The following is a 24,458-nucleotide window of genomic DNA, read 5'->3' on the forward strand; positions in this document are numbered from 1 at the left end:
ACATTATGCCCTCCCCCTTTTTTAAAATAAGTAGGTTATTTAAAAATGTTCATTTGAAATGGGGGCAATAACTCTCCCGATTAGATGACAATAGTTTCCAGGAATTAAACTAAAATATCCTTACACAATAGATCCAAATATTATTTATGTGTTTATGTCATTAATTTTTAGTAAAAATTTATTTCTCCATTTTTAAATTTCTTATTGTTTTTACATATAGCACATGAATATACATAATAACCCACATAAGTAGGTAATATGTTTGTAGGATTATTATTTTCAAAGGGCAGATAAATAAGGGAACAGAATGCCCAAAAACACATTTAGAAGCCAATAGTGAAAAAAAGATTGAGGAATACTGCCCTGGTTTATGTCTAGATAGATTCATCAACTGTGAGGTTCACATTCAGTAAAATTGAGAGACTCCTTCTCAGGAGAATTCCCGAGTATGTGCTAAATTGTTAATGAGCCAGTTGTAATCTGTAAAGTGTATTATAAATTGATATGTTCCCAGAATTGAAGATAGAAAAACAATAAAGGCTATAGCCTTAAGTATTTCTAAATTGAAAGAATGTCATTTGATAATACTATTATTATGCATTGAGAGGCAATTTGGTTCTTATTTTCTAGCTAAGGAACATTTTCAAAACCCTTATAATGACAACTATCCTGCAGTTAGATGTGACACAATGTTAATAATAGTATTGAAAGAATAGAGAGCATTGGATGAAGTGACAGAAGAATTCTTCCCTCGTGCTAGCTAGGTGACTAAGAACAAGCCCTATTGATTATTCTTGAGCTGTATTATCAGGCAAATGAGTCATTGTAAGGCCATTCTTCTATTCAAGAAGAGAACTTACTTGTTGAACAAATAACTGAATGGTTAATTCCAAGATCTGAGTTTCTATTTGTGGAGCATAGCTTGACCAGACTCCAGCGAAATTCTGCCCCTGGGAAAGTGGACCATCGCAGGGTTTCTTTTTTTTTTGGAGGCTATTGGCCACCTCATGCGACGAGTTGACTCACTGGAAAAGACTCTGATGATGGGAAAGGTTGGGGGCTGGAGGAGAAGGGGACAACAGAGAATGAGATGAATGGATGGCATCACCGACTCTGTGGACATGAGTTTGAGTGAACTCCGGGAGTTGGTGATGGACAGGGAGGCCTGGCGTGCTGTGATTCATGGGGTCGCGGTGAGTCGGACACGACTGAGCGACTGAACTGAACTGAACTGAATTATTTTACAATATTATATTGGTTGGTTTTGCCATACATTGACATGAAGCCGCCCCGGGTGTACCTGAGTTCCCCTTCCCGAACCCCCCTCCCCCTCCCTCCTCCCCTTATTCTCCCTCCGGGTTATCCCCGCATACCAGCCTGGAGCAACCTGTAATATGCATCGATCCTGAACTGGTGATTCGTTTCACATATGATAATATACATGTTTCAATGCCATTCTCCCCAATCATCCCACCCTCACCCTCTCCCACAGAGTCCCAAAGACTGTTCTATACATCTGTGTCTGTTTTGCTGTCTCGTATACAGGGTTATCATTTGCATCTTTCTAAGTTCCATATATATACGTTAGTATATTGTATTGGTGTTTTTCTTTCTGGCTTACTTCACTCTGTATAATAGGTTCTAATTTCATCCACCTCATTAGAACTGATTCAAATGCACACTTTTTAATGGCTGAGTAATACTCCACTGTGTATATGTACCAAAGCTTTCTTATCCATTCGTCTGCAGATGGACATCAAGGTTGCCTCACTATTATAAACAGAGCTGCAATGAACATTGGAGTACATGTGTCTCTTTCAATTCTGGTTTCCTCGGTGTTTACGCCCAGGAGTGGGATTGCTGGATCATATGGCAGTTCTATTTCCAGTTTTTTGAGGAATCTCCACACTGTTCTCCATAGTGGCTGTACTAGTTTGCATTCCCACCAACAGTGTAAGAGGGTTCCTTTCTCTCCACATCCTCTCCAGATTTATTGCATGTAGACTTTTGGATAGCAGCCATTCTGACTGGTGTGAAATGGTATCTCATTGTGGTTTTGATTTGCATCTCTCTGATTATGAGGGATGTTGAGCATTTTTTCATGTGTTTGTTAGCCATCTTTTTGTCTTCTTTGGAGAAATGTCTGTTTAGTTCTTTGGCCCATTTATTGATTGGGTCATTTATTTTTCTGGAATTGAGCTGCAGGATCTGCTTGTATATTTTGGAGATTAATCATTTATCAGTTGCTTCATTTGCTATTATTTTCTCCCATTCTGAAGGCTGTCTTTTCACCTTGCTTATAGTTTCCTTTGCTGTGCAGAAGCTTTAAATTTTAATTAGGTCCCATTTGTTTATTTTTGCTTTTATTTCCAATATTCTGAAAGGTGGGTTTTGGAGAATCCTGCTGTGATTTATGTCAGGGAGTGTTTTGCCTACGTTCTCCTCTAGGAGTTTTATAGTTTCTGGTCTTACATTTAGCTCTCTAATCCATTTTGAGTTTATTTTGGTGTATGGTGTTAGGAAGTGTTCTGATTTCATTCTTTTACAAGTGGCTGACCAGTTTTCCCAGCACCACTTGTTAAAGAGACTGTCTTTTCTCCATTTTATATTCTTGCCTCCTTTGTCAAAGATAAGGTGTCCATAGGTGTGTGGATTTATCTCTGGGCTTTCTATTTTGTTCCATTGATCTATATTTCTGTCTTTATGCCAGTACCATACTGTCTTGATGACTGGGGCTTTGTAGTAGAGCCTGAAGTCCAGCAGGTTAATTCCCCCAGTTCCATTTTTCTTCCTCAAGATTGTTTTGGCTATTCGAGTTTTTTTTGTATTTCCATACAAATTGTGAGATTATTTGTTCTAGTTCTGTGAAAAATATCGTTGGTAGCTTGATAGGGATTGCATTGAATGTATAAATTACTTTGGGTAGTATAATCATTTTTACAATATTTATTCTTCCAATCCATGAACATGGTATATTTCTCCATCTATTAGTGTCCTCTTTGATTACTTTCACTAGTGTTTTATAGTTTTCTATGTACAAGTCTTTTGTTTCCTTAGGTAGATATATTCCTAAGTATTTAATTCTTTTCGTTGCAACAGTGAATGGAATAGTTTCCTTAATTTCTCTTTCTATTTTCTCATCATTAGTGTATAGGAATGCAAGGGATTTCTGTGTGTTGATTTTATATCCTGCAACGTTACTGTAATCATTGATTAGCTCTAGTAGTTTTCTGGTAGAGTCTTTAGGGTTTTCTGTGTAGAGGATCATGTCATCAGCGAACAGTGAAAGTTTTACTTCTTCTTTTCCAATTTGGATTCCTTTTATGTCTTTTTCTGCTCTGATTCCTGTAGCCAAAACTTCCAGAACTATGTTGAACAGTAGTTGTGAGAGTGGGCACCCTTGTCTTGTTCCTGACTTTAGGGGAAATGCTTTCAATTTTTCACCATTGAGGAAAATGTTTGCTGTGGGTTTGTCATATATAACTTTAATTATATTGAGATATGTCTGTTCTATTCCCACTTTCTGGAGGGTTTTTTTTATCATAAATGGATGTTGAATTTTGTCGAAGGCTTTCTCTGCATCTATTGAGATAATCATATGATTTTTATTTTTCAGTATGTTAATGTGGTGTATTACGTTGATTGATTTGCGGATATTGAAGAATCCTTGCATTCCTGGGATAAAGCCCACTTGGTCATGATGTATGATCTTCTTAATGTATTGTTGGATTCTGATTGCTAAAATTTTGTTAATGATTTTTGAATCTATGTTCATCAGTAATATTGGCCTGTAGTTTTTTTTTTTTTTTGTGGGGTCTTTACCAGGTTTTGGGATTAGGGTGATGGTGGCCTCATAGAATGAGTTTGGAAGTTTCCCTTCCTCAGCAATTTTCTGGAAGAGTTTGAATAGAATAGGTGTTAGCTCTTCTCTAAATTTTTGGTAGAATTCAGCTGTGAAGTCGTCTGGACCTGGGCATTTGTTTGCTGGAAGATTTCTGATTACAGCCTCTAGTTCCGTGCTTGTGATGGGTCTGTTCGATTTTCTATTTCTTCCTGGTTCAGTTTTGGAAAGGTGTACTTTTCTAGGAATTTGTCCATTTCTTCCAGGTTATCCATTTTATTGCCAAATAATTGCTGACGGTATTCTCTAATAATACTTTGTATTTCTGTGTTGTCGGTTGTGATCTCTCCATTTTCATTTCTAATTTTATTGATTTGGTTCTTCTCCCTTTCTTTCTTGATGAGTCTGGCTAGTGGTTTGTCAATTTTATTTACCTTCTCAAAGAACCAGCTTTTGGCTTTGTTGATTTCTGGTATGGTCTCTTTTGCTTCTTTTGCAGTTATCTCTGCCCTAATTTTTATGATTTCTTTCCTTCTACTAACCCTGGGGTTCTTCATTTCTTCCTTTTCTAATTTCTTTAGATGTAGAGTTAGGTTATTTAGTTGACTTTTTTCTTGTTTCTTGAGGTGTGCCTGTATTGCTATGAACTTCCCCCTTAGCACTGCTTTTACAGTGTCCCAGAGGTTTTGGGTTGTTGTGTTTTCATTTTCATTCATTTCTACGCATATTTTGATTTCTCTTTTGATTTCTTCTATGATTTGTTCATTATTCAGCAGCGTGTTGTTCAGCCTCCATATGTTGGTATTTTTAATAGTTTTTCTCCCATAATTGAGATCTAATATTACTGCATTGTGGTCAGAAAAGATGCTTGGAATAATTTCAATTTTTTTGAATTTACCAAGGCTAGATTTATGGCGCAGGATGTTATCTATCCCGGAAAAGGTTCCTTGTGCACTTGAGAAAAAGGTGAAATTCATTGTTTTGGGGTGAAATGTCCTATAGATATCTATTATGTCTAACTGGTCTATTGTATCATTCAAAGTTTGTGTTTCCTTGTTAATTTTCTTTTAGATTGATCTATCCATAGATGTAAGTGGGGTATTAAAATCTCCCACTATTATTTTGTTATTGTTAATTTCCCCTTTCATACTTGTTAGTAATTGTCTTACATATTGCGGTGCTTCTATGTTGGGTGCATAAATATTTAGAATTGTTATATCTTCTTCAGGGATTGATCCTTTGATCCTTATGTAATTGCCTTCTTTGTCTCTTTTCACAGCCTTTGTTTTAAAGTCTATTTTATCTCATATGTGTATTGCTACTCCTGCTTTCTTTTGGTCTCTATTTGCATGAAATATCTTTTTCCAGCCCTTCACTTTCAGTCTGTATGTGTCCCTCGTTTTGAGGTGGGTCTCTTGTAGACAACATATATGGGGGTCTTGTTTTTGTATCCATTCAGCCAGCCTTTGTCTTTTGGTTGGGGCATTCAACCCATTTACATTTAAGGTAATTATTGATAAGTATGATCCTGTTGCCATTTTCTGTATTGCTTTGGGTTCAAGTTTATATACCCTTTCTGTGTTTCCTGTCTAGAGAAGGTCCTTTAGCATTTGTTGGAGAGCTGGTTTGGTGATGCTGAATTCTCTCAGCTTTTGCTTGTCTGTAAAGCTTTTGATTTCTCCTTCATATTTGAATGAGATCTTTGCTGGGTACAGTAATCTGGGCTGTAGGTTATTTTCTTTCATCACTTTAAATATGTCTTGCCATTTCCTCCTGGCCTGAAGAGTTTCTGTTTAAAGATCAGCTGTTATCCTTATGGGGATCCCCTTATGTGTTATTTTTTCTTTTTCCCTTGCTGCTCTTAATATTTGTTCTTTGTGTTTGATCTTTGTTAATTTCATTAATATGTGTCTTGGAGTATTTTCCCTTGGGTTCATCCTGTTGGGGACTCTCTGGGTTTCTTGGACTTGGGTGATTATTTCTTTCCCCATTTTAGGGAAGCTTTCAAATATTATCCCCTCAAGTATTCTCTCATGGTCTTTCTTTTTGTCTTCTTCTTCTGGGACTCCTATGAATCGAATGTTGGAGCATTTAACATTGTCCCAGAGGTCTCTAATATTGTCCTCATTTCTTTTAATTCGTTTTTCTTTTTTCCTCTCTGTTTCATTTATTTCTACAATTCTATCTTCTAACTCGCTTATCCTGTCTTCTGCCTCTGTTATTCTACTGTTTGTTCCCTCTAGAGTGTTTCTGATCTCACCTATTGCATTATTCATTGTATACTGACTCTTTTTTATTTCCTCTAAGTCCTTATTAAACCTTTCTTCCATCTTCTCAATCCTTTACTCCAGGTTATTTATCTGTAACTCCATTTTGCTTTCAAGATTTTGAATCATTTTCATCATCAAAATTCGAAATTCTTTATCAGGTAGATTCCCTATGTCTTCCTCTTTTGTTTGTGTTGTTGGGCATTTATCTTTTTCCTTTACTTGCTGGGTATTTCTCTGCCTCTTCATCTTGCTTATATTGCTTTGCTTGGGGTAGCCTTTCCCTCTTCTGGCAGTTTGTGGAGTTCTCTTTATTATGTAGTTTCCTCGCTGTGTGCGAGGTTGGATGGGTGACTTGTCAAGGTTCCCTGGTTAGGGAAGCTTGTGTCGGTGTTCTGGTGGTTGGAGCTGGATCTCTTCTCTCTGGAGTGCAATGAAGTGTCCGGTAATGAGTTATGAGATGTCAGTGGGTTTGGAGTGACTTTGGCAGCCTGTATATTGAAGCTCAGGGCTATTTTCCAGTGTTGCTGGAGAATTTGTGTGGTATGTCTTACTCTGGAACTTGTTGAACCTTGGGTGGTGCTTGGTTTTAGTGTAGGTATGGAGGGGTTTGATGAGTTCCTATAGATTAATGTTCCCTGGAGCCAGGAGTTCTCTGGTATTCTCAGGATTCAGGCTTAAGCCTCTTGTCTCTGGTTTTTGGTCTTATTCTTGGAGTAGTCTCTAGACTTCTCTATCTGTCATTTCCAAGGTGGTTCCCTCTGTTTTAGCTTCTGTTTGCTGGTCTCTTCAGTGTCTAATTTCCGCCCTGATAGTAGGGGGCGGGTGGACACTTTTTAAGGCTCAGTTGTTCAGTCCTGTTCTGGGAAGGGAGGAACACTGCAGACAAATATCTCTGGCCTCTGTGTGGAGTGCTCACAGCGTCTCAGCCACAGTGGGTTTGCCCCCGCTCACAGCGCGTGTGCTGTCCCAGTTTACACTGCATAGGCTCTAGGTTGCTCTGCTGGGAACTGTCTGAGGCCGGCGCTGGGCTGTATGCATTTCCCAGGCCTGAGTGGCTCAAGTTCAGTTTTCTGGGTACTCCATAAAGGCACAGACTTGGTTGGGCCTGCGTTTTGTGCCTTCCCCGGTCCGAGCAGCTCAGGTGACCAGGTGTTTGGCGAGTGCAGTCGCTGTGACTTACCACCTCCCCGGTCCGTGCCGCTCGGTTTTCTGAGTGTACAACCGGCTCACCTTCTCAGGGAGATATTGACGGGCCCGAGCCCAAGAAGTTTTGATTAGCAACAAGCCTGCCTACAGTTTGTATCGGATGGCTTTCTGGGGCTGCGGTTGCCCCCTCTGGTTCTGGCTGACCTCCCTGCCTGTCTCAGCGGGGGATGGGGGATGGGCCAACAGCAGCCGGCTCGCTCTGTGAGTGGGGCTGGCGGAGTCTTAGGTTAGAGCTTTCCGCCTTTTCATGGGGAAGTTATCCCAGCCTGCTTTGCTATCCCAAGTTCTCTCAGATTGTTCTCACGGCATTCAAGCCCAGTCCTCTCTCTAAGCAGTTCAGCCGGCTCCTCCCTGCCCAGCCCCCGCTTTCTAATGGCTTATGCAGGCATCTGCACTCCAGTACTCTTGCCTAGAAAATCCCATGGATGGAGGAGCCTGGTGGGCTGAAGTCCATGGGGTCGCTAAGGGTCAGATGCAACTGAGCGACTTCACTTTCACTTTTCACTTTCACACATTGGAGAGGGAAATGGCAACCCACTCCAGTGTTCTTGCCTGGAGAATCTCAGGGATGGGAGAGCCTTGTGGGCTTCCGTCTATGGGGTCACACAGAGTCGGACACGACTGAAGTGACTTAGCAGCAGCAGCAGCACTGCTTCTCCGCTGGGAGTTACCGTTTGGCAGGTAATCTGCGGGTTTTAATTATTTCTTTCTTTTTCCTCCCGGTTATGTGGCCCTCTGAGGTTCCAAGGCTCCCCACAGACTGGTCAGTGAGAGTGTTTCCTGGTGTTTGGAAACTTCTCTCTTTTTAAAGCCTCCCTTCCCGGGACGGAGCTCTGTCCTTGCCTCTTTTGTCTCTCTTTTTATCTTTTATGTTTTTTCCTACCTCCTTTCGAAGACAATGGGCTGCTTTTCTGGTTGCCTGATGTCCTCTGCCAGCATTCAGAAGTTGTTTTGTGGACTTTACTCCACGTTCAAATGTTCTTTTGATGAATTTGTGGGGGAGAGAGTGGTCTTGCCGTCCTATTCTTCCAACATTTTGTTCCTCTTCCATCGCAGAGGTTGATGGGAGTTCACCAAATAGTGATTACTGCCTCAGTCAGAAGAGAAACAGCGTCAAAGGGATGCAGCTGAGATGACACAAGTCTGCACATTGGAAATAGCATTCTGCACTCTTTTAGCCCGTTCTATTACTCAAAGTAGAACATCTTTATATGATGTGCTTTCTAAGGCATAGACTAGAAAATTTTCACAAATTAAAATCAAATATAGCTAAGTCACAGAGAACAGTTCCATGATTTTGTAAACAGCTTAGTTGGCTGTCATTTTGGCAATGCCTTTTATTTAGATTAGGGACTTCCCTTGTACCTCAGTTCGTAAAGAATCTGCCTGCAATGCAAGAGACCTGGGTTCTATTCCCGAGTCGGGAAGATCCCCTGGAAACGGAAATGGCAACCCACTCTGATATTCTTGCCTGGAGAATCCAATGGACAGAGGAACCTGGCAGATTACAGTCCACGGGGTCGCAAGAGTTGGACATGACTTAGAGACTAAACCACCACCACCTATTTAGATGGTAGCTCAGTCAGTAAAGAATTTGCCTGCAATGCAGTAAACCTGGGTCCAATCCCTGATTCAGGAAGATCCTCTGAAGAAGGGCATGGCTATCCACTTCAGTATTCTTGCCTGGAGTATCCCCTGGACAGAGGACCCTGGAGACCTACAATCCACGGGGTCGGAAAGAGTCGGACACGACTGAGCGACTAACACTTAGCTGGCTGTCTTCTTCGCAATATTTTCTATTGAGATGAAATCTGAATTCCTCTGGATGGTTTGTTTCCTATATAAATGCTAGATATTTAGAACAAGCATTTTAATTATTTTAAATCCTTCAAACCTCTGGTCCTATAAAAATAACTCCCCACTAAGTGATTGGATGATTTGCTCCCATTTTGGCCCTGATTTGTTTGACTAATGCTTGGATTTGCTAACTCGAAACTCTAGTTGGTCATGATTCCTAACTCTTTTGTTCAGAATTTTTCTTGTCAGTACATGCTGGATGGTTACCCTGACATGATCCTAGAAATTTTAGTTGCACAATTTCTGCCTTCTACATATAAGAACCATCAGGTAACTGGGTTTTAAAGCTCACAGAGATGATATGAAACTACGTTTTTGAGGTGATTTTAGCAACTTAATGAGAATAATAATTTGAATGACTATTATGAAATCACTGAAGCAGCATAATCATTTATATACTGATCTTTCAGGGAAAAGCCAATTCTAACTTCTTGTTTAGTTGCCTTTGTTATTATAATCACACATAATGCTCAGATTCAGAGAATTCTGCCCTTCTACCTGACTGTTAAACTAAAATGCCTTTGTTCAGAACCCTGTGTGTCTGTAGATGGTAGGAAGAAATTAATACATCTTCTGCCTGACGCTTGTTATTCCAGTAGATATTTGCAAGATTAATGGCCTTTTTTACTTTGTTTTCTCATCTCCTCCCATCTCTGATCTATAAAAGAACTTGGCATCCAGACCCTAATATAATGTTTTTGTTTTTAAGACATTGGATTGCCATCTTCTAGGTCAGTCAGCTCTCCAAATAAAGTTTTATTAATTGCCTCAACATCTCTAGTCATTAACCTGTCCTGCTGTGAGCAGATTGAACTTGGACTCGATAAAACAGGGACAATTATGTTTAAAATGTGTCAGTAGTTAATTTGCTTTGTCTATATAAAACAGTTGTAGCCTCATGATGAAGAGTTTTGGGTTATCAACAAATTTTAGATTGATTTATTATTTTCTGACAAATTACAAAAAATGAGTGTCTACCTTTTAGTCTCTACCTTGATCATGAGTTGAGCAAATAAAGCATTGTTTATGTTTCAGTGATGTGTCTGAAACACACATGTGTTTATCTAGTATGCATAGAATAGTATTAGAGAGATTTTCTGTTTCCCTTCTTTAATATATATTTTTTGTGTGCATTTTATGTACATTTTTCTTTCCTTTGTACTAATTTCCTTTTACTATATTTTCAGTAATCACCTTTGAGAAAGACTTTATGTGGTATTTTTCTTTCTGTTTTGATGAGTTATTTATCCTAATTATTTAATGAAACAACGAAGTTGGATTACACGCACAGAGACATGCACATATCACACAAACACACATGTAACCACACACATTTATTTGTGAGCAGCTGTGTCCACAGGGTTGGTGTTGGTTCTGAGGGTGATACTGATGATGTGCTCAAGGATGGGGTGGCAGAATCAAGAAATGTGGTTCAAGGATCAAACCCCTCCTTCTGGAAGTGTTCCAAGAAAGCATTAAATTCTGTAGCTCAATCAGTAAAGAATTTGCCTGAAATGCAGGAGACCCAGGTTAAATTCCTGGGTTGGGAAGATCCCCTGGAGAAGGAAATGGCAACCCACTCCAGTACTCTTACCTGGAAAATCCCATGGACAGAGAAGACTGGCGGGCTACAGTCCATGGTGTCAAAAGAGTCAGATATGAAAGATAGCAATTTCCTTTCAGAGAAAGTGTTACTGCAGATAATTCCATCTCCACTCATCTTTTACGAAAACACAGTGGGTTGGGAAGACTTACTACCAGAAATAATCTTCTAAAAGCCCTTCACTAGAGACATAGTCTGTAGATGATGCCTATGCTCAGGGCACGGGTCTTCTGCAGAACACAGGGCATTGTCACTCCTTAAAACTTATGACACAGAGGCTCTCCTGAATATACTACTATTACTTTCCTGCTATCTAGGATTTTGTTGAATAAATCATTTAGTTTTGTGAGGAAGTCAGGCACAAGAAACACATATCAGCTGTAAAGGCAGCTTCTTGAATTTAAATCCACTTAAAAACTGTATGCTGCTCCTGCTAAGTCACTTCAGTCGTTTCCGACTCTGTGCGACCCCATAGATGGTAGCCCACCAGGCTCCCCCGTCTCTGGGATTCTCCAGGCAAGAACACTGGAGTGGGCTGCCATTTCCTTCTCCAATGCATGAAAGTGAAAAGCGAAAGTGAAGTCGCTCAGTCGTGTGCGACTCTTCGCGACCCCATGGACTACAGCCCACCAGGCTCCTCCACCCATGGGATTTTCCAGGCAAGAGTACTGGAGTGGGTTGCCATTGCCTTCTCCTAAAAAACTGTATAGTGTTAAGAAAATTATATTTCCCTTTTTCTCAGACTTAAAAATTTGTCTCAGTATAGCTAATTGAGAGTATAAAATGAGAAAACATGTATAAAGTATTAGCAAAGTGTCTGGAAGATGGTACATAGCATGTACTAAATAATTTATTATTTTATTAGTTTAATATAGATATGTATATAAATTATGTCATTCTGTATAGAAATTACACTGCATTAAATTTATCTAGAGACCAAACTAGATTTATCTTTTATATCATCAATAAAATTATATGAATGAGTGATTGAACGAATGCGTATCAAAATAAGATTTTTTTTAAACTTCGTATTTGGTCAATATGTGTTTAAAAATCACAATATGTAGTGCTGTGAAGACTGTGGGGAAAATTCCTACTTTTCTGTTCATGGGTGAGCTAAAGCATCCCATCACATATTTGTTGACCATTAATATGTAATAGTCATATTAATATGTTTGCACATATCAATGGACCATTAATATGTAATAATTGTTAGAGTGGACCAATAATATTAATGGACCATCAATATGTAATCTTCCTTTAATAGTTTATATTTTTTATTCATTTTATATTTATACTTTTGTTAATTGCTTAGATATTTGTCTATGTTAAATATTAACTCTGTGTATATCCTCTGAAATACAAATCTTTTCCAAACTAATTAACTGATGTTGTAATTTCTTTTCACGAATTCTTTAAAAAGATGAAATTACTAAATATATTTACTTGGAATGTCAATGGTTGGTTAAGATTTTTCTACCATTACAATGGAGAAAATCATCTTCTTAATAAATAAAAGTAAAACAAATACATTGTTTTTAATTTTTACTAAAACTTCAATCAATATTGAATTTTGTATAAGATGTTGATTATATGTACAATTTTGTTAGTTTCCAGATAGAAAGGTAATTGTGTGCCATTTTGTTCTTTACAATGTGTTTTTTTTTTTTTCTAGCTATATTTCTTTATTACTAGCCTCCTCATTACTGTTATCAGTTTTTCGAGGTTAGGCAGGATGTTTTAACCAGCCTTGTATCATGGTCTCTGAAAGAACTGGAACAAAATAATCTATAATGACTATTGATTAAATGGATAAATAGAATATTTTAAGATTTAATGAAGTCTCTACTAATAATTTTTACTTACAGACAAAAATGGGCACAATAAAAGACAGAAATGACAAGGACCTAAGAGAATCAGAAAAGATTAAGAAAAAGTGGCAATATTACACTGAAGAACTACACAAAAATGATCTTAATGACCCAGATAACCATGATGGTGTGGTCACTCACCTAGAGCCAGACATCCTGGAGTGTGAAGTCAAGTGGGCCTTAGGAAGCATTACTAGGAACAAAGCTAGTTAGAAGTGATGGAATTCCAGCTGAGCTATTTCAAATCCTAAAAGATGAGCTATGAAATTGCTGCACTCAATATGCCAGCAAATTTGGAAAACACAACAGTGGCCACAAGACTGGAAAATGTCGGTTTTCATTTCAATCCCAAAGAAGGACAATGCCAAAGAATGTTCAAACTACTGTACAATTGTGCTCATTTCACATGGTAGCAAGGTAAAATGCTCAAAATCCTTCAAGTTAGGCTTCAAGACTATGTGAACAGTGAACTTTCAGATGTACAATCTGGATTTATAAAAGACAGAGGAACCAGAAATCAAATTGGCAACATATACTGGATCATAGGAAAAGCAAGGAAATTCCAGAAAAGCATCTATTTCTGCTTCACTGACTATGTGAAAGTTTTTGACTGTGTATCACAACAAACTTGAAAATTCTTAAAGTGATGGGAATACCAGACGACCTTACCTGTCTCCTGAGAAACCTAAACTCGTTTCAAGAAACAACAGTTAGAATCAGACTTGGAACAATGGACTAGTCCAAAATTGGGAAAGGAATACCTCAAAGCTGTATATTGTCTTTTTGCTTACTTAACTTCTATGCGAAGTACATTATGTGAAATGCTGGGCTGAGTGAATCAGGAACTGTAAACAAGATTGCGAGACATATCAACAACCTCAGATATGCAGATGATGCCACTCTAATGGCAGAATGTGAAAAGGAACTAAAGAGCCTCTTGTTGAGGGTGAAAAAAGAGATTGAAAAAGCTGGCTTAAAACTCAAAATTCATAAATGGTTAACGTATTTTGTTCTCTTCTCACAGTATTCTGTCTTCATGTAGACCGAAGGAGGAGATCAAACTTAAAAAGATTATCTCCTGAAGTTAAGTTACATTAAATAACTGACTTGTAGGCAAGATTTGCTAAGGATGATTAAATACCCCTGGGTTTTAATTAGCTACAGCTAAGAAACTTCACAGAATTTGCTTACAAAAAGGATATGTGGTAGCACTTTTAAGGTTCAAGAGAAAGGTCTCATGCAAAGGTACCATCTATAAATCAACAAAGATTCTTATTGTAGGTGAACTAGTAGATACTTTCAGTCTTACAAATTTCTTTCTTTCTTGGGGAAATAATAACTGCCTGGGGATCTGCTGGACCTATGAACTTATGTCATACCATGGACCTACATCAGTCATGTTCATAGGTGAGATTTTTTTTCCAGGAAATCAAATAATCAGAGACTCTCAGGTTCAAGTGGATTTTGCAAATCATCCTCACCAATCTTAGATTAAACTGCTTATTCAGGAAGCAAAACATCAAGAAAGGTAGACTCAATTCCAGTATTATAAAACTGGAGGAAAAATATGTGTCTTATTGCCATATAAATTAGAGTAATCAATAAATTAGTTCTAATTAAATGAGAATATTTATGTAATTCCAACTTAGATAAAAAATTTCTCCAGTTAATAATGCAACATAAGAAATTTCCTATGATGTTGTAGAATTTTTTAGAACACTTCTGTTAAAAACTGTACATTAATAGAAGAGATGCACTGTATTGTAACTATCAGATTTTTAAATGTTGAACAGTCCATGTAGCTTCTAAATTTTCCACACTTCATTATAATTATGTTGAACATATATGTAAATAATGATTTATCTACTTTAAATACATTTTCCTTTACAGTTTATCCCTAGAAAGAGTTTCATGGAGCCAAAGAAAAAGGAAAAAGTGATTTTTATTTTTTCATCAGGGTGTATGTGAGTGTTCAGTTGTGTCTGACTCTTTTTGACCTCATGGACTGAGCTCAAGAGGATCCTCTGTCCATGGAATTCTCCAGGCTAGAATACTGGAGTGCGTTGTCATTTCCTCCTCCAGGGCATCTTCCTATCCCGGGGATCAAACCTGTGCTTTCTGCATCTCCTGCATTGACAGGCGGATTCTTTACCACTTAGCCACTTGAGAAGCCCATTTATTTTTTTCATAGCTATCCCTAAATCACTTTTATTAACTATGTCAAATTCTTATTTTATATATGGTGTACCATACTTTTTTCTGATACAGTAGAGGATCCCACCCCAGAATAAGGGAATGCAATAACTTGCTGCACTTTGCTTTCACAGAAGTATGCAATTTTCATATGGATTATTAAAAAATAAAGCTCTTTATCAACTTATTTTTGAAAGGAAAAGTTTTTTTTGAAGAATACTTTTTATTTTATTTATGTCTTTTCCTTAGGAAATTTATGTCCTCCAAACTTCTCATTCTCTTAGTAATGCAGTAGCTTCAAACCAGGAATGATGATTTATGGATGCTATGGGGATTTAGGAGAAGGCATGTAACAGAAACATAAGGTGTGGGAAGGTCATTCTTCTCATGGATGGATGAGTTGCTGCTGTTTGGTAATTAAATTTCAGGCATTAAAGGGCATTTAACAGGGGTACATTTTACAGCTTTAGGTGAACACATGTACATTAACATACAAAATCTGTGTCCAAAAAATATTTGCTAAATGAGTGAACTTGTAATAGGTAATTACAGTAAGTACTGGATTTTAGATGTGTTTCAGTTAGTTTAAATATATATTTATATGCAAAGTATATTACTATTTATCCAAATTATGTAAGAAACTATTTTTTTCCTCCACATTAGTTTTTACCTTAGAACTTTGAATGTAAGGATTTCTTGTTCTTAATAGATCCTATTGTAGTTAACACCTATGCAAGAGGTGCTTTTTTTTTTAATCTTCCAGATCTACTGAAACTGTAAATTTATAGAATTTGACTATATGTAGAACATAATTTTTCAGAATAAAAACTAATGCTTAAAGTATTATAATTGTCTTGATTTTAATATGACCCAGTAACATATTCTTTCCTAGAGGGAATTATTGTTTTCACACTTACCCCATAATGTGTGCCAGAAAGTATCAGAAAGTATTAAAGTGTAGCTTCCTATCAAACATTAATTTATGTTTCTTAAAAAAGTAATGATAAACAAGGCTGGAGGATGAGGGCATTTGAATTCTTGCTAAGTTTATGGTCTAAGGAATCAGGACTGTTTCACCCATAGAGGATGACAATTCACCAAGCATTCACTCATAACCTAATAGGTGTCAGGTATTTCTGACATCATGTGTCCACCACACTAAAGTAGGGACAGTGAGGAAACATGCCTAAATAGCTTTATGAGTTCTGGTAGATATCAGTCAATGTGCATTGCCAAAGACTTTTATACATTTCCCTAAACTGCCTGCTTGGTCATGTTTTTCTCTCCATGATTAGAGCTGAGGGTTCAAATATAAATTCTCCTAGAAGAAAGAATAACTCTTACCTTTGTGAGGGATCCCTCACAAAATACATCTGAGAATTACGACTGTAACCTTAAAGACAGAGAGGATGGGTTGGAAACATGGGGCACTCAGAAGACTTAGAAGAGTCAAATGCAGTTGGAACCAGAAGGAGAATCCAGATCTCACGGACGTAGCACCATGTTTTCTCAATAAATTACAAATTGAAAGTTTCCCTATAGATGATTTACAGGTTACAGGTACTAGGTGTTTGAAGAGATAAAAAGATATCATGGAAGAAGTAAGAAACACTTGAAACAAGTTGTGGGGCAAGAATGCCAAGGACATGCTCCGTAGTTTCAGTAACTGCTGTTTTTGTTCTAAGAAGTTCAGACCACACATCTTTCATGATTGACAAGTATCATACTTTATTCCTTTTTAGGTAATTCAAACCCCAGGAAAGTATTACTTGCTGAATGGATGTCCTCAGGCATCCCAACAATGTGACTGAATTTGTTCTCTTGGGACTCACACAGAATCCACTCTTGCAGAAAATACTCTTCATTGTCTTTTTGTTTATTTTCCTATTTACTGTGATGGCCAACCTGCTCATCATCATCACCATCTCCTTCAGCCCCACACTTTCTGCTCCCATGTACTTCTTTCTAACTTATTTGGCCTTCATAGATGCTTCCTTCACTTCCATCAGCACTACTAAAATAACCATTGACCTGCTGTACCAGAGGACAACCATCTCCTGGGGTGGCTGCCTGAGTCAGCTCTTTCTGGAGCACTTCCTGGGAGGGTCAGAGGTCATCGTCCTCACTGTCATGGCCTGTGGCCACTACGTGGCCATCTGCAGGCCTCTGTACCACACGGCCGTCACGTGACAGAGGCTCTGCCAGCTCCTGGTGGTGGTGGCCTGGACCAGAGGGATCCTGCACGCCACCGTGCAGATATCATTCACTGTGGACTTGACCTTCTGTGGCCCCAATATCATTAACCACGTCATGTGTGATTTCTTCTCACTTTTGGAAATTGCCTGTGGCAATACCTACAAGATTGGAATTAGAGTGGCAGCTAACACAGGGGCATGTGCTTGCTCATTTTTTTCCTGCTCCTCATCTCCTGCACAGTCATCCTGAGCGTCCTGAAGTCCTGTGGCTCTGAAGGACGGCACAAGGCCCTCTCTACATGCGGCTCCCACTTTGCAGTAGTGGTGCTCTATTTTATCCCTTGTATATTCAGCTACACATGACCTGTGACTACTTACTCTGCAGACAAGTTGGTAACTGTGTTCTTTACAATCCTCACTCCCATGTTGAATCCTATAATTTACACAGTGAGAAATATAGAAGTGAAAAATGCCATGAGTAGTTTGTTGAAGAGGAATGTAACTTAGGCTGTTCATAATACCAACAAAGTGATGATTTACGTACATAGAACGGATATTGCGTGGGTGTGAGCAAAGTCGCTTCAATCATATCCAACTCTTTGTAACCCTGTGAACTGTAGCCCAGATTCTTTACCACTGACCCCCTGAGAAAGCTCATACAAAGGGTTTTACTTTTTGTAAACTGTGAGAGAAAAAAATTTTGCAGATCACTGAGAGAAAAATTAAAGAACCTAGAAACTAGCATTTGTTGTTGATTATTTCAAATGGCTAGGCGTTTATTAGGTATTTTGATAAATTTTAATGTACTTATCATGGCTTCAATATTTATGATCATAGATTCATAATTGGCAATGGAAAGAACAACTATGAACCCCTGGTTTGGTGACTGTAGATTATGATTTTCTCCAGTTTTATTGCTACTTTACTAAATTCTTTCTTTTTGCCAGTTGAATGAAAGTAGCTTTTCCATAGGATCTTGACCTCAGAACTTTTAAAATTTGCTTTGCCTGTCATGCTAACAATAAAGGATATAGATTTTTAAGACTGATTCCTGGGGACAGACAGGACTGATGATATGTGAAAGAACTGCTGCTAATTTATTTTTCTGTGCTATGAATTTACCAAAGTCAGTTAGAGAAACACCCACAAAGGAGAAAATAATAAGTCACAATTTATCTTTGATTTTTTTGTGGCACAAATATTAAGCCAAAATTTCTGAAATTGCTCTTAACTTAATCTTATTTGCTTAAATACCTCACAGTTTTTCTTGAATATAGTGTACTCATTTTCCATATCAAGACTTGATGAACCATTTGAAGCAAGAAAGGTTAACATTTTTACCAAATTTAAACAGAAAGGCCTACAATTGGGATCCAAAGCTACTGCAGGTCTGCTATATATATATATATATATATATATATATATATTTGCACACACACATATATATATACAAATATTTACATTTCAAGACCCCTTTAGTATCTATCAGGCACATTGACCTCAGATGATTCATCTAGGTACTAAAGTAGTTGTTCCTTTATCATTACCTAACTTTTACAGAGAAGAAAATTGAAGCTAAGAGAGGTTTACTAACTTAATTCTTTCACATCACAAGTGCTTCATTCATAAAATGTGTGAGGAGTTATTACATTGGGATGCATATTTTTTCCACAAATTTCAGATACAAACTTCCAACCCAGGTCTTTAAAACTCGATCTTTCTATGAAATGAAACACAGTTATATGGCATGTTTAGCTCTAGAGATAAGAAATTATCTGCAGTCTTAATGACTCATTTTTTATTTCAAGAAGATGGTTTAAAATTTGCTGCCACCTTATCTCATATGTAGCAATATATCTCAGCACAGCAAATGGGTAACATAAATTTTTGTAAAAGCAAAAATCCCCATTAGATTTCTTTCAGTAGTGAATACAAATGTTAATTAATGTTGATCTTCATAAAAGCAATGTGGCTAAGGTGAAGTTTCACAAAGTGGGGGATACCTGCAATGCTCCTCTATGCATGTGGGAAATTATCAGGGCATTCCACGTTATTATATAAATCTTATAAATCAGAGCTTCTCTGACTACAATACTCCAGTGCCTGTTCATTCTCACAGATATCACTTTATCAAGCTCAGCAATCAACTGAAGCTATTTCTTTCTTAGTTTGACTATACAGTAATTCCCAAGCAAGGTTCCAACTGCTTAGATTGTGTTTACTAAGTTGTACATGGCTGTCTCAAATTGATGAGAAACAGAAATTTTTTCCCACAAAGTCTAGGCCTGGAAGATGGAACAATCAGCACCTAATCTATTAAAATGATTATTTACAATTGCAGGTGACAATGAAGCATTTCAATGAAATCTAGACTATATGATACATGGATCATTTTGTTTCGTGACTATTAGGGAGAAGAAGAGAGTTACCTATGAGTACCAGGAGTAAGGACAGCACTCTGAGTAAAGGTTGTTTTAGTCTAAGACCAAACAGAGGAGTTGAAGAGGAAACAAATGGCAATGCGTGCATTTTAGGGGCTATAACAAGGGCTCAATAGGGAAGTGAGAAGATTAATGAGGCAAAATGATAAATTATCAAGAGAGACATGGAAGGTACAAGAACTGAAGGAGGAAATGCAAGACAGTCTGCTATTCTCAATGGACAGAGCTTTGCTGATTTGTGAGTAAGTGGAAAGCTCGTTTAGATGTTCCTTGGCACTCATCACCAAGAATCTCTCCTGAGAATAAACCTGATTATTCATGATAATTAAAAAAAAATGAGACAGTGAGTATATGTGCCCTAAATCTTCATGACATAAATACATAAATTGTGTTTGGATCTGTTGTGTAAGGATATTTTGGTTTAATATGGACTCAATTCAGTGAAAACATTAATATTAGCCATTAAGTGAGGGGAATGAGCTTATTGATTGAGGCAACTATGAGGAATGCATTTTACTAGGCTTTTTACATACTTTACATCCATTATTGCACCAACAAATTTTATTACAGGTGTTTATACTTCCTTTCTCAAGGAGAAAATTAGCCCCAATAGAGTTAAGCAGCAATATCAAGTCTAAAAGACTCAGCTTCTTCTGTACCTCACAATAACAATACTACTTGATATCAAGAAGTGAACATACCAAACATGGATCTGATCATTGGCCACCTTGTCACTGAGACATTACTTCCTTGTTTTTGGAGGGTGGCATTTTCTTCCCTTTAACACTCTGTTGACTCCATTTCCCAGGTTACATACACTTTCTTGATTCCTCTTGTGTCCCAGGAAAAAGCCATCCAATGATCTTTTTCTGTACATTTATTACCCTTTGTGGGCATCAGGAAAAGTGGGATATAATAGGCTCAAGAAGCAAAACCAATATGTTTGAATTTCAAAGAAAATGAACCTTGGGTAAAAAAAAAAAACAAAAACATTTAGAGGAAAAACACAACAAACCAATTATTGAGGAGATTGATACTTTGGGCAAGAGGGGAGCACCTTGAAGAGCTAAATATATCCTCTTTCCATAGGCATTTTCCCATTGTTATCACATAGTGGTAACATTAATTACTTGGAAAAACATATGAATTCATGGTCAATTAAATTTAGGAGATTTTCACTTATTTATCACAAAATACAGGTCAGTGCATACAGTGGGCCAAACAGTTATGGGAGCTGGGTATATAACACTGAACAATAGAGTGAAGAATTGTGCTTATGAGGAACTTAAATTCCAGTGGGGAATAGATAGGTAATAAGCAAGTGAGCAACTAAACTAAAAATATAGTTTTGTTAGTAATGGGTGGTATGAGAGACATTTTAAAAGACATGGTACAGAAGAGAAGAATTGGATAGAGATTTGTGTAGCTGTTTGAAACACAGCTAGAATTTCAGTTTTGCCTGAGCTTAAAAAGCCACATTAAGTCTCTTCCTTTTAGGAAAACTAAAAGAAAAACTAAAACTAAAAAGTTTTATACTATTTAAAAACATGCATTAGGAATGGGGACAATATGTCTCCCAATAAAATTAGTTTATGTGAGTATAAAGATTACTTACTGCTTTTACACATAACACACATAAATGGGTCATATATCTGTGGCATTACTACTTTTGAAGGACGGATGATCAAGGGGACAAAATGTCCAAAAACATCTCCATGTGGCAATAATGAAAAATAGATTGAGGAATACTGCCCTAATTCATGTCTAAATTGTTAGGTAAAAGCATGGTGTAACTAGACTATTAGTTAAGGTCATCCAAGCCCAGATGTTGGTCTATCACCTGTGAAGATCACATCAGTAAAACTGAGAGACGCTTTCTTCTCAGGAGTCTTCCCAGACTATGTGGTCAGCTATGTTACTGAGCCAGTTGTAATCTGTGAAGGGTGTTGCAAACTGGCATTTACTACAACTGACGTTAGGGAAAGAATGAAGGCTATAACTGTAAGCATTTCTAAATTGAAAGCATGTCACTTGATAATGCTAATCATCATGCATTGAAAGAGAATTTAGTTCTTCTATTTCTAGCTCAGGAATATTTTCAAATCAATTATAATGGCAACAATCTTGCAGCTTGATATGACATTTTTGTAATAATAGTCTTGAAAGAGTAGCATTCACCAGATTAGGTGATAGAAGAATTCAGTCCTGGTACTAGCTAGTTGGCCAAGAAGTTCTGTTGACATTTCTTCATCTGTGTTATCACACATTGAAGCATCACATGACCATTCTTCTATGCAAGAAAACAGTTTATTTGTTGAACAAATAACTGAATGGCTAATACCACAATCTGGGTTTCTGTCTGTGGAGAGTAAACTTGACCAGATTCCAGTGAAGCTCTGCCCCTGAAAAAAGTGGATCATTGCAGGAGTGAATGGAAATTCACTGGTATAGTTATTAGTGGCTCAGTCAGTAGAGACACAGTCTCAAAGGGAAGCAGTTGAAATGATGCAAGTCTACATATTTTGAAATCCTGTGCCATTTGAAAATGGCACTCTGTACTCTTTCAACCCAGGTCTATTGCCCAAAGGAGAACATTTCAATAATGATGTGTTTCCTAAGGTGTGCAGTGCAAACTGTTTACAAATAAGACTCTAATATAGGTAAGTGATAGGCATAGTTCCATCATTTTGTAAACAGCTTACTTGACAGTCTTTATGAAAACCTTTTCTACTGAGATGAAATTTGAATTTATTGGCTACCCAAAGTTTTGTATCCTACATAAATGCTTAGACATTCAGAATATCAGTGTAAATACATATAATTTTAAATCCTTAGAGACTATGACCCTATCAAAATAAATCCCCATTGTTTTGCTCTTAATGTGATCCCAATTTATTTGACTAATACTTGGATTTGACAAGCTGAAACTCTAATGTGTCATGATTTCTAGCTTTTTCATAGAGTGAAGTTCTCATCAGTACATGCTTTATGTTATCCTGACATGATCCTAAAATTTTTACTTGAACAAGCTCTGCCTTCTACATACAGGAATCATCAGGTAACTGGGTTTTAGAGGTCACAGAGGAAAATAAGACTATTTGAGGTGATTTTTAACAATTTACTTGAATATTAAACATGGTCTTATTAATTTAAACTGCTATTTTGTTATCATTGAGATAATTGAATCATTTATATAGAGGGACAATTATATTTGAAATGAGTCAGTAATTCACCTGTAGTTTGTCTGTATAAACAAATTACAGCCTCAGGATGAAGACTCCAGAGTTATTAACAATTTTTAGCTTAGTTTACTTTAACCTATTTTGGCAAATTGCCAAAACATAAGTATCTACATTTTGGTCTCTATTCAGATCATGAGATAAAGGAATAAATGAGTGTGTTTAAGTTTCAAAGACACATCTTAGAAAAAGGAGGTACAGGAGTATCTAATATGTATAAGGAGAGTTTTAGAGATAATTTTTATTTCCCTTTTTTATGCAGTTTTCTGTGTGTGTGTATGTTATATATATATATATATTTCTGTTTTCCTGTTCTACTAATTTCTTTTAACATTACTTTTTTCCTACTAATCATCTTTGAGAAAGAATTAATATGGTGCTTTTCTTTCTGTTTTGATGAGTTAATGATTCTAATTATTTAATGAAAGCAATAAGTTTGATTACACACACACATGCACACACACACATGGAGCCTATCTATCTATTTATATGCACACAAGTCCATTTGTTTCTGAGCAACTCTGTCCACAGGGGTGGTGTTGGTGTTTTTGCTAGGGATGATGCAGATAATTTTCTCAGGAATGAGGTGGTGAAACCAAGACAGCTTGTTAAGGGATTGACCCCTTCTCTCTGGAAGCATTCCAAGAAAGCAATAATTTTCATATCTATAATGGGATAGAAATTTTCAACCAGGGTAAGTATTACAGCAGATAATTCCATCTCTACTCATCTTTCAAGGAAAGCAAATACATTTTGAAGACTTACTGTTAGGAATAACCTTTTTAAAGTCCTACATTAGATGTAGTCTGTTGACGAAGCCTATGCTCAGGGCACAGGTCTTCTGAGGAACACAGGGTGCTATTTCTCTTTAAAAATGACGACCCCGAGGCTATCGCTAAGTATACTGATATCGCTTGCTGCTGTCTAGGATTTTACTGAATAAATCATTTAGCTCCATGAGAAATTCAGATATAAGAATCATATATCAGCTGCAAAGTTGTCTTCTTAGATTTAAATCTAGGCTTTATGAAAACAAACAGTATATTGTTAAGAAAATTATATTTTATCTCAGTCATAAAATGTCTCATCATAACTAATTTGAGGATTAAATGGGAAAACACGTGTAAAGTATTATCAAAATGTCTTGAACCTGGTAGACAGCATTTACTAAATGATTTATTATTTTCATTAGTTTTATTTGGATATGTATGTAAATTATGTATCTCTGTATAGACATTGCATTGCAGTTAATTTAACTTTATTTGGATACAAATAACACATTTATCATTTATGTCATCAATAGAATACTATGAATGAATGAATGATTCAATGAATAAAAAACAGAATGAGGTTTTTTTTTTGCTTTATTGTTTGGTTAGCATATGCAAAAATCATAATGCGTGGTGTAGGTAAGGCTGTAGGGAAAATTCTTATGTTTCTGTTCATGTGTGGGCTATAGCATCCTATCACATATTTGGTGATCATTTAATTTATTTTTCTTTAATTGTTTATATTTTTACTCATTTTATATTTTTACTTGTTAACTGTATATAGATATTAATTATGTGTATATCCTCTAAAATGTAAATCTTTCTTTGAATTATTTCACTTTTCTTAATTGATGTTGTGTTTTCTTTACCTGACTCCTTGAATAAGATGAAACTGTTAAATATATCTACTTGCAATTTCAATAATTGATTTAGAAAATCCTTCCACCACTATAATGGACAGTCATCACTTTA

General features: G+C 36.9%; 1 pseudogene; it reads left to right on the forward strand.

Annotated features, from left to right (window-relative positions):
• The first annotated feature begins 16,617 nt into the window (after window positions 1-16,617).
• LOC129560402 (olfactory receptor 4C3D-like) lies at window positions 16,618-17,543 on the forward strand (annotated as a pseudogene).
• The last annotated feature ends 6,915 nt before the right edge of the window (window positions 17,544-24,458 follow it).

The sequence above is a fragment of the Moschus berezovskii genome, chromosome 16 (genome assembly GCF_049115385.1).
Source record: "Moschus berezovskii isolate FMDL1 chromosome 16, NW_MosBer_1.0, whole genome shotgun sequence".
Taxonomy (NCBI): domain Eukaryota; kingdom Metazoa; phylum Chordata; class Mammalia; order Artiodactyla; family Moschidae; genus Moschus; species Moschus berezovskii.